Raw genomic sequence first — 11,401 nt, forward strand, 5'->3', positions numbered from 1 at the left:
TTTATTTTTAAATAGACTTTATTGGGTATAACATTCCTATATGGATGTTAAAAAAATTCTAATGCAGAACACGGAAAGAATCCCTTTTGAAGTGCTGTAGAAAATTAAAAGCTATCACCCCAAAAGTTGTATGTAAGAGGAGCAAGCATCAGAGCTAACCAGAGCCCTGGCCTACAAGCCTAAGCAAAAGCATTCAACCATCACAATAAGAAGGCAGAACAAGGAAACCAAGAAGGTTAAGTTTCTCTTTTCCTTTCTGTCCAGGCCAAAGTAGAGCAAGTTCATCAAGTTCAGCAAAATCTCCAAAACAGTGACATTGAGACACATTGTTAACCACCTCATTAGGACAGGGAGATAACTTAATTAGATAGAAATATGTGAACAAAGCATGTTTTAATCATATTACCATATACATAAATCTAAACACTAACAATTTTCCACTCTTGCCTGCGTGGTCAAGAAGCATATATTTTGGGTGCCCACCCCTCTAGAGATCCTATCCATGTTTGCAGCTGCTTCAGAATCCCATGTGAGTTCAGAGGCACCTGCTGGGATCTCATGCCTTACACGTGATATAGATCTATAGGACATGACTTGTGTTGTGCTAGGTCTTCTTCTGCATACCAGGGTTCTCACCACCATGGCATCTGCCCGCCAGATTAGCAGGTGGAGACCAGGTTTTCAGCTGTTCTCCTACAGGCTGCATACAAACACACTCCAGACAAAAACAGATTCCCAGTGCCTGAGCAACCAATGTAAGCTTTCGCCAATGGACAAAGTTACCTCCCATCCAAGAGAATGCAGCATTTGAGAGAAGGGACAATTCATGTGAACACAATTGACACTTGAGAGGTCTAAACTCATTTTAGTGACCATATAAAGCTAACTGACTTTCCCATCTTCATAATTTTGTCCGTTAGCTAAATTATAGGCCAGTCTAATTTTCTAGTCTTTTCCATACAACCATCCTGTTATGTAAAAGTTTTAGATTCGTGCTTTCTTTTTTTGCTCACTTCTTTACTGAACCAGCACTCATTTATTGTGCTATCAGAAACCCCAATTCTATGATAATTAACTCATTTTTTTCAATATTCATTTTCCCCATTTAGCATAATTGAATTCATCTTATTCTTGAGATTACCTCTTCTTCATCCTCCTCAGTGGACACTGCTTATTCTTTTGTGACTCACATATCTTAAGATCCAGATAGTAGCAACAACTAATATTTAACAAGTACATACTCCAGTGCCTTTTAGGTTTATTATCTCTGAAATTTCATTAGTATTCTTATTAACACTTTTCAGATGAGAAAGTTCAAGCACAGAGATCAAGGAAATTTTCCCAAAGCCACACAATTGAAAGATACATAAACAAAAAGTTCAAACAGCCTGGGTCTAATCCTGATATGCAATCAGGATCTTCTTGCCAACATGCCCCTTCCTTTTATTCAGAATATATTTGAATATACATTACACATATATTTTGGGTGCCCACCCAAATACATTACAGTGAAGATGGCACTGAGAACTCTGAATGCAATGGAAATCAGACGTTGGATTCTTGTGGATAGTGCTGTGTCTCCCTGGTAAGCACAACATATGTGAAAGCAAATTTTAATTTAGAAGTCACTAAGTAAAATGCATGAGGAATAATGGTACATACACCCAGTAAAAGGTTAAAGTCAATTGATCAATTCACTATAAATGCACAGGTTTATTTCTGAGCTCTTTATTATTTTTATTCGTCTTTTAAAAATAATTTCAACTTTTATTTTAGATTCCAGGGGTACATGAGCAGGTTTGTCACATGGGTGTATTGAATGATGCTGCAGGTTGGGGTATGAATTATCATCACCAAATAGGTAGTTTTTCAATATTTGCCCTCTTCTGTCTCTCCTCCCTCTAGTAGTCCACAGTGTCTATTTTTCCCATCTTTATGTCTATGAGTACCAAAGGTTTAGCTCCCACTTATAAGTGAGAACGTGTGGTATTTGGTCTTCTGTTCCTGTGTTAATTCGCTTAGGATGACGCCCTTGATCCATGTTGCTGCAAAGGACATGATTTCCTTCCTTTTATGGCTGCATAGTATTTCATGATATATATGAATCATATTTGCTTTATCCAATCCACCATTGACGGGGACCTAAGTTAATTCTATGTCTTTGCTATTGTGAATAGTGTTGCTATGGACATAACAGGTACATATGTCTTTTTGGTAGAATGATTTATATTTCTCTGGGTATATAGCCAGCAATGGGATTACTGGGTTGAATGGTAGTTTTAAGTTTTTTGAGAACTATCCAAACTGCTTTCCCTAGAGGTTCAATTAATTACATTAATTGAATTACATTCCCACCAGCAGTGTGTAAGCATTCTCTTTTCTCTGCACCCTTACCAATATCTGTCATTTTAAAAATACTTTTTAAGAATTCTGACTGGTGTGAGACAGGATCTCATTGTGGTTGTGATTTGTATGTTTTATTGGTCTTATATGTCTGTTTGTACCTGGTACCATATTGTTTTTATTACTGTAGTTTCAGAATATATTTACAAATCAGAAAGTGTGATGCCTCCAGCTTTGTTCTTCTTTTTCAGGATTGATTTAGCTATTCTTGGCCTTTGTAGTTACATATGAATTGTAGCATTGTTTTTATCTATTTCTGTAAAAAAAACGCCTGCAAGATTTTGATAGGAACATATTGTGCTTTTAAAAGTGATAAATTATTTTTAAGTTTAATTAAAGCTTAAGTTGGCAAATTTTTTCCTGACTGTTTGGGAGAAAACTTCCTGTATAATCAAATGTTTGCTTTTCTATAAAAAGAAATGTAAGAAAATTGGTCCTTTGGAGAAACACTCTTCCACAAAACTCTAAAGCAGGTGGCAAAACTGTTCTCGTTGTTCTAAATATGGTCCTCCTAATTTGAGTCCCAAGTCTCATTGAAAATGATTGCCCCAGGCACCTAAGGAGAGGCTATCTTTGCCTTTTATGACTATTTGATTTTCTTGAGGAATGGCTAGTTATTACAGACTTCCTGGAATTGGTTTAAGTATGTCTTTATTTCATGATTCACAAATTCTGCTGTTTCAAAATATGTTGTTTGAAATTAATTCTTAAAATTTCAAAGCTTTGACTTTGTCTGATAGATTGGTATTCATCTCTAATTGAAATGAGATGAGTGAAGCCAATGAATAACCTGGTACACATTAGGAGCTCAATAATATTAAAGAAAGCTAAAAGGAAAAGAAAAACACTCCACCTAAAAAGGATTACAAGAAGCCATTAAACATGGAGTATAAGGCTTGATATTTCATTTGAGTGTAGACAGATACATGAGTGAGTATCTTGACTTATTACAGAGTTTATCTTAAATTATTTTTCACAGTTACACTACTCTTTGAATTAAATATGCATTATTAAAATAATCTTAATGGAGAGAAGACATCGTATTTAAAACTGTAAGTTATTTTTATGTTAGTTTTATACTTATTGATGTATTTGTTAACCCAGATTTGTTTAGTGTGGACTTTATGAAAGCTTCAATAGAAAGAGGTTTTGAAAGTTGCATGATAACTGAAGACTTGGTTTTCACGGCTAGGAAGGAGTCTCTTAAACTTGGTTATGTATTGACAAGATTTTATCATATTTTAGAAGAATCTTTCTTTAATAATTCTAACCACAACAATGTAATTATTCAAATGCTTTGTATTCTAAATACATACAGCATATTTTGGCACAGAGCATCTGCAGCCAGTGTCTAAGCAGTGTATTTTCAGCCAGAAAGTCAAAACCATGTCATCTGAAACTCATGTCTGGTAGTGTTTTACCTTTAGGTTTAGCCAAGTAGTATAAAATTAGTACGAAAGTAACTCTTGCAGCAGTTTTTTGGAATTTTCTTGCAAAATAAGGGTATTCCAAACTAAAGCACAGAAACCCAGAAAAACATATTACACTGCAATGTGTGTCTCTGAATAAGAACAGAAGGATTTTCACGTGTGGCATTCTTTCACGCTGGCATTCTCTTTTCATTCGAATCTAAAAAGCTGCTTTGTGAGCAGTTTTATTTAAATAAGTGTTTCAAGAAAGCACTGATTTTATTAAAGGCAGTATTGAAAACTTATTTTCTCCCTTATACATTTTTTTTTTTTCTAGAAGATCACATAAAAGTAGTTATTTATTTCTTTCATTGCTGAAGTGGAATACCATAAAATGGGGCATGTTGGAAATATAGGTACTTTCGTACAACTGAATACTCCCACAAAGTACTTGTTTGTTCAAATCTTCTAGCCTTCACTCTTTCTTCAGGCAATTCAAATGCTGTTTGCGACATGTGACTGTTTGATGAAGACCAACAGAGCATGTCCTAGCCAATCTATATGTTAAATATTAATAAAGCTTTTTAAAAATAAAAATAGTCACAAAGTATTTTTTATATGTTCTTCTGACACCTTTAAAGTAACAAACCATTTTCTGGGCCACTGCTCTAGTGCTGGCTGTTAGGACAGTTCATACCTGAGAAACAGAGCAAGTTACATTTATGAACTATGAACATTTTCTGAAAGTTAAATGTTGAACATCCAAGTAAAGTCATTAAACTTGTAAATAGAAATAACAAACAATAAAATGTGACATTTATTAGGAAAAATATACGTATCAGCAATATGGTAATTTGAATAGGAATATAAAAGTAAAATTGTCAGGAAACACAAACATTAATAGCTTTTAATTAGAAACCATTGGAAAGGAAGTAGGAATGAAAGCAGCAAATTATCAAACTTATTCATAAAGAGCAAACCCAAATGTATTCTAAGTTGTTCGTGTTAATATAGTCTGCAACAGTGGACAAATCAATGTTAATTGAGTTCTAAAGCAACACATGCAGAAAACAGTTTTCAGTATTATGAACAGTAGCTACATATGAAAAGCCAGTTTTGAAATTAAATAGAATTTAATTCAGTCCTGAATACTTTTATTGACATAAAAATTGCTAAAGATAATGAATAAATTATATGCATTTCTAATGCTGTATTATTTTCTTTCAAACCTTTATTATGCAAACATTTGAACTTGCAGCAAATTTGAAAGAACTTCTTAATGAACACTCCAAAATTCACTACCCATATTAAAATTTTACTATACATCCTTAATTATGTTATTGATTCATTTATCCTTTCCTTTATCCATGAATTCATCTTATTTCTATCCATGTAATGTAAATTGCAAACATCTCAGCAATTTCCCTTAAATACTTCAGCATGCAGGGTTTTTTCTTTTTTCATTTTCTCTCTCTTTTTTTTTTTTTTTTTTTTTTTTTTCGAGATAGTCTCATTTTGTCGCCCAGGCTGGAGTGCAGTGGCGCGATCTCGGCTCACTGCAACCTCCGCCTCCCGGGTTCAAGCGATTCTCTACCTCAGCCTCCTGAGTAGCTGTGGTTACAGACGCCTGCCACCATGCCCTGCTAATTTTTACACTTTTAGTAGGGACGGGGCTTCACCATCTTGGCCAGGCTGGTCTTGAACTCTTGACCTCATGATCCACCTGCCTTGGCCTCCCAAAGTGTTGGGATTACAGGCATTAGCCACCGCGCCCGGTCCAGTATGCAGGTTTTTATAAAAAAAAAAATTACGCGAAATGAAATACACCTATCCTAAGTGTACATTCAGTAACTGTTGCTAAATACACGCACCTAATCTTCTACCAAAATATAGAACATTACCATCCAAGCCAGAAAGTTACTTTATTACCTTCCTAGGAAATCTCCACTCCTGGCCAAGATAACTACCGATGATATTTTCCACCAAGATGCTGTGCTTTTCTAAACGTGATGAGCTACTAAGTATAAAGGAATTACTTGTATCTTCAACTCCTGGGCTTCTAGATTCCAGATATCAACAATGACACCTTTCTCATTCAAATAAAAACATTTCAAATTATCCTTGTAAAATATGTATGCGCCTTTAATATAGTTGAGTGAAGATTGAAGAGTTTTAAAGTAAAAGGAATTTATTAAAATGGAGGCTGTGTTTACCTGGAGAGTTAATTAGGTAACTTCTAATCAAATCCCAGAGTGCTAGCAAGTTTATTTGCATTATGGATGAATAAAAACCACATTTCTTGTTCTTCAACTAGTTGATTATCTTACAAATTTAGATCCAATTATGAAATTGCTAAATAGCTCAATACCAGCCATACAGTCGATACACAACAAATATTTGTAAATGGAATAAAAGAGTGAATGAGAACAAGAGAATGAATGCAAAGGGAACTGATGTTTGCTGTGTTTAGGTCGTGTGACTAACAGAATGCTATATGCTTTCAATAATCGTGTTTTTCCTTCAAACTATTCTGCAAATCAGGCATGCCTTTCACACCGCGAATGCTAGATACATCACTACAACCACTAAAATGCACCACTATAACTGCTGAAATGTACAGGCCCTAACTAAGGAGTTTTTATCCCCAAGAACATCAGAGCAGCAATTGCATTAGTCAACTGCAGTAAGATTAACTAACCTTTTTATACCCCAAAGTTCTCTCTTTGTCTGGACCAGAGAGGAGCAGCTTAGAAAAGATTTTATAAATACACACTATTGGCATTTACTAATCGATTGCTCAATTATTCTAAAAATGGGAAAAATAGGAACTATTTCTTCCGGGTCAGATAATTGATAAGTAGAGAGACCTACAAAATTTCCAATAAGTGGGATACATACACTATTAGAGCTGCTTATTAAAGGTGATTCAATGTTAATATATTGGGGAAGTGAGATGAGAAATTACTAAGGATATGCACCTTCCAAAATCCAGCTGGAAAATGGATTTTAATTGTAATTCAGGGAGACCAGAGCTTGACTTCCAATATAAAATCATGTCTATATAGAACAAATGAAACTTTCCAAATTTTTTATTTAATTACCATTAACAAAACAGAAAAAGCAAACCCAAAAGGCAAAATAGACAAATGAATACACAAAATAACATTAAACAAAATATATTACATCATTACCACATACTACCAAATAAGCTTTTATCACAATCTAGAAATACTTTTTACTAAGTGTAAAGCTGATGACTACTCATATTATGCAGTCACCAGAGAAATACTTTTTAAGTACTTTGTCCTGGGGCATAATAGAAGATCCCCTGATAGTCTGTAGTCTACTTTAAGGACACTTTATAATGATTGGTGATGGATTACAAATGAGGCCAGGAGTTTAATTCTTTTGCAGTAGTAATGTAAAATGTGTATTGCTAGGAATTCATTATTTAAGTTTAATGACTTTAAGTGATTGCAGGTTATGTCTTTTAAAACACGCAATAACCCCGCGGGTTGATTTTGTCATTTGTATAGTCAACTGATAGAAATGATTTAAACAGTTTTAGTATTTTGATTATATTGGATGTATGAGTGCATTTAAAATATTTTAAGCTTTTGAATCCCTAGACATAGGGACAACATCTGTCACTGAATAAGATTTAGTTTTTCCACTAAGGCCCTGATAGGAAACCTCAATCCTGTGATTTTGTAATATGGTTATAAAATCTTGGATAAGATCTGATTTATTTGGAATGTATCCATATTGTTCTTTGCCCATGAGTGCACGCTGTTTATTATTCATGAGATGGAGTAAAACAGAAAGTCATTATGTTTTGGAAAATCATCCTCATAAGAACCATCGCATCTCTGGTAATTTGATTTAGCGTGTCAAATGTTTGATTTCTAACTTGTTCTAAAATATTTGTTATATGTCTAATTTCCCGATTCAACTCGGTAGTCTCATAGTGTGGGAAGTGACTGATTTAACCATTTAGTTTCAGGTACTTTTATTTATTTATTTATTTATTTATTTATTTATTTATTTATTTATTTTTGAGACGAAATCTCACTCTGTCACCCAGGCTGGAGTGCAATGGTGTGATCTTGGCTCACCACAACCTCTGCCTCTTGGGTTTAAGTGATCCTCCTGCCTCAGCCTCCCAAGTAGCTGGGACTACAGGCATGCACCACCACACCCAGCTAATTTTTGTATTTTTGGTAGAGATGGGGTTTCATCTTGTTGGCCAGGCTGGTCTTGAACTCCTGGCCTCAGGTCATCCACCTGCCTCGGCCTCCCAAAGTGCTGGGATTACAGGTGTGAGCCACTGCGCCTGGCCAGGTTCAGGTGCTTTTATAAGGTAATTTCACAATTTTATTTCAGAGTGGACAAGAATTGGTATTTAGTAATAATAATGCATACATGATAGCACAAACAAGATAAATTCCTTGGGAGCAAAAGCTAAGTTCTTCTAACAAAGAAGAAACATATTTCGTTAAATGTCACTCTATTTTTATTAGGCACCTGAGTAGCTGGGCAGAAAATGATTAAGAAACTGGGATTAATACAAATATACTCAAGTATATTGGCTACTTTAAATAGGTCCTGAACTATTTTCAGTATAAAACTATAATAATAATAATGATTCTTTCATCATTGTAACCATTTGTATAAAGTATGTGTGGTATATACACTTGCACTGGGGCCAGAGAATATTTGCAGAGTTCAATTTGTACCATAGTAGACACTTTCCCTTGTCTGGAGTGCATCTTCTTATGGCATCAATGTGAAACCTGGACTGTGACCCTTGAAGCTTACAATTTTATTGGAACTGTAAAGAGTTTATTCATTTAACTCCCTGGTGAAATGACCACTCCTTTACAAGCAATGTCTCTATCTGAAGTAATGTTTCCTGACTTAAAGACAACTTTGTATTTTATTAGTTTTGGGAAATCAACTTTCTTTAGATTAATGTCTGCAGAGTATATACGTTTTTCAAACTTTTACTTTCAGCATATACCTGTATATTTTATGTGTGTCTCTGAGAACCAGAACATGTATAGGTTTTCTTGCTGTTTACTTTTAATTGAAGTGCTTAGTTTCGTATGTAATTACTGATATATTTAGCCTTATATGTACCACCTTACTACTATTGTTTTCAGTATGACCTGTTTTTGTCCCTTTTTCCTTTGGTTCTACTTTTGAATTACTAAATTGTATTTTAGTTTTCCATTTTTATTTTCTATAAGCATGAAAGTCATATATTCTTTCACTTTTCTTTTAGCAGGTACCCTAGAAATTAAAGCATGCATCCTTAACATTGTAATTAATACAAATTATTACTTTCACTTCTTCCCTGGCAATGCTTGCACATTTATTCACAAGACATTATATCATCATTTAGTACAGTCAATATTAATTTATGTTTACCTGATTTTTTCTTTTTACTTTCCTTTGCTCTTTAGTTTTACTGCATTTTGGCACTTTTAAATAGGACCAATTTCTTTCTATTTAAATATTATCTTTAGTTTTTTGTTTTTTTTTTCAATGCAGGTTGATTGAGGAAATCTCTCTTTCTCTGAAGTAGCCTTCATTTTGTCATCTTTTTTGAGGAATATTTTAAGGAATATGGAATTCTAGTTGGCGTATATTTTCATATAGCACTTTAATAATTATAATTGATTCTTTTTTTGGCTTTCATTTTTAATGGTGAGAGGCCACTGTCATTGCATTGTTATTACTTTAAGTTTAGGGTTTCAGTATTCTCTGGCTGATTTTAAGAGTCCCTCAGTGACTTTTCCATTGTTTTATTATAACGTAATTTTGTGTAGTTTTCTTTTTTTTTTTTTTAATTTACCTTGCTTAGAGTTTGGCTAACATATTGAATCTATTGGTATAAATAACATATCCATTAAAAAACCTGTTGGTCATTTTCTCCTCCAACATTGCCTCGTCCCCATTTTCTATCTCCTCCCTTTTAGGATAACACATTATGTATATGTTTGACATTTTAACAGTGTCTCACATACTTCTTTTATCTATGTATTTTGTTTTTCTATGTGTTCATTTTGGATATATTTGATTTTTTTACTAACCTGTCTCCAATTCACTAGCCTTTGGTGCATGTCAATTATCCAGTAAAACCCATTTGTTTTTGACTTTAGTTACTATGTTTTTAACTTCTAAAATTTTTATTTGATTTTTCAAAATTCCAATTCTCTGACAGAATTATCCAATGTTTTCTGTATTTTTTCTCTATTTTATTGTTAATGTTAATATTAATCATAGCTGTTATTTAGTCCTTCTTTGGTAATTCCAACAGCTTGATCATTTGGAGATTTCTTTCTATTGTCTATATTTTCATCTTAGCGTTTTGGTCAAAGGGTCATATGTCTTGAAATTTTTTTCCTTTTTTCTTCATTTTTAAATGCCAGAAATTGAAAAAAAAAAAAAAATAGAGAAGTTCCATAGAGGATTTACCTTTCCATCTTTTGGCAGAGAGGAGGCTGATGATCCTGATCCAATGGAACTGAGCTGAATTGAGGTTATGGGCAGTTTTGATGATGACCTGTCAAGATTTCCAACTCATACCCGCTCCAACCATATGGCTTCCCAAGGCTTCTAAACGAGAGCGTGTATGCTCACAAGGGTCTCTCTCCATGGTAGTAAATACAGTTGAATTTTTGTATTCTCAGTATCATGAGATTACAAACAACTCCACTGCACTATTAGAGATTTTCTGCTGAGCTTGTTAGCTTACTGTTACATGTCACATCACAATTCAGCAAATGTCTTAAAAGGAAAACCAGCTATAGTTAGTTTTCTATTCCTCCATTCTTGCTAGGGTCTTAGTGCCTCGAGTCTCCAATATTGTTTCATGAACAAGACTGTGAAAGCTCTGCTGTTTATTCTCTCTTAAAAAATCATCTCAACTTGAGCAAAGACTAGATTTTCAACTTTTTGTCCTGTGTACAGATTCTTTAAATGCATCCAGAAAAAGAGCAGCTATAAAATATTAGCCCATGTATTTAATGTTCCTAGTTCTTCAGAATCTGGCCACCCCTATTCCTCATTTCAGCAACAGGCTTTACAGAGAGTTTGTTTTTGATTTTATTTTTTATTTTGTTTCCCATAGTTTCTAGCTTTCAGTGAAATCACTGTTCTTCTTCAAGCTACTTCATTATGCCATGATTCATTCATTCAATATCTGTTTCAGTAGTGAATATGAGATAAGGTACAAGCACTATTTTAGATTCTGGGAATACAGTGGTTAATCTAAGACTTTGCATTTGCAGGGTTATATTTTAGTGGAAATAGATCATTAAAATATATACTAATAAATATATCAATCATTGGGTGGTGATAAGCCCAATGAAGTAAGAAGAGAAAAGGGATAGAAGGTAATGATGCCACTTCATATGGCATGCTCAGATATTATCTGCCTGACAAGGAGACAGTCAAGGTGGTCTACATGAAGTTAACAGAGTGATATATGTACATGTCTGAAAAGACTGATGGCCAACAGAAGAAACACTTAAGTGAAAAGTTCTAAGGCCTTTTCATGCCTAGTGATGCTGAGGAACAGTATG

Source organism: Rhinopithecus roxellana, chromosome 2 (genome assembly GCF_007565055.1).
Source record: "Rhinopithecus roxellana isolate Shanxi Qingling chromosome 2, ASM756505v1, whole genome shotgun sequence".
In the NCBI taxonomy this organism is placed as follows: Eukaryota; Metazoa; Chordata; class Mammalia; order Primates; family Cercopithecidae; genus Rhinopithecus; species Rhinopithecus roxellana.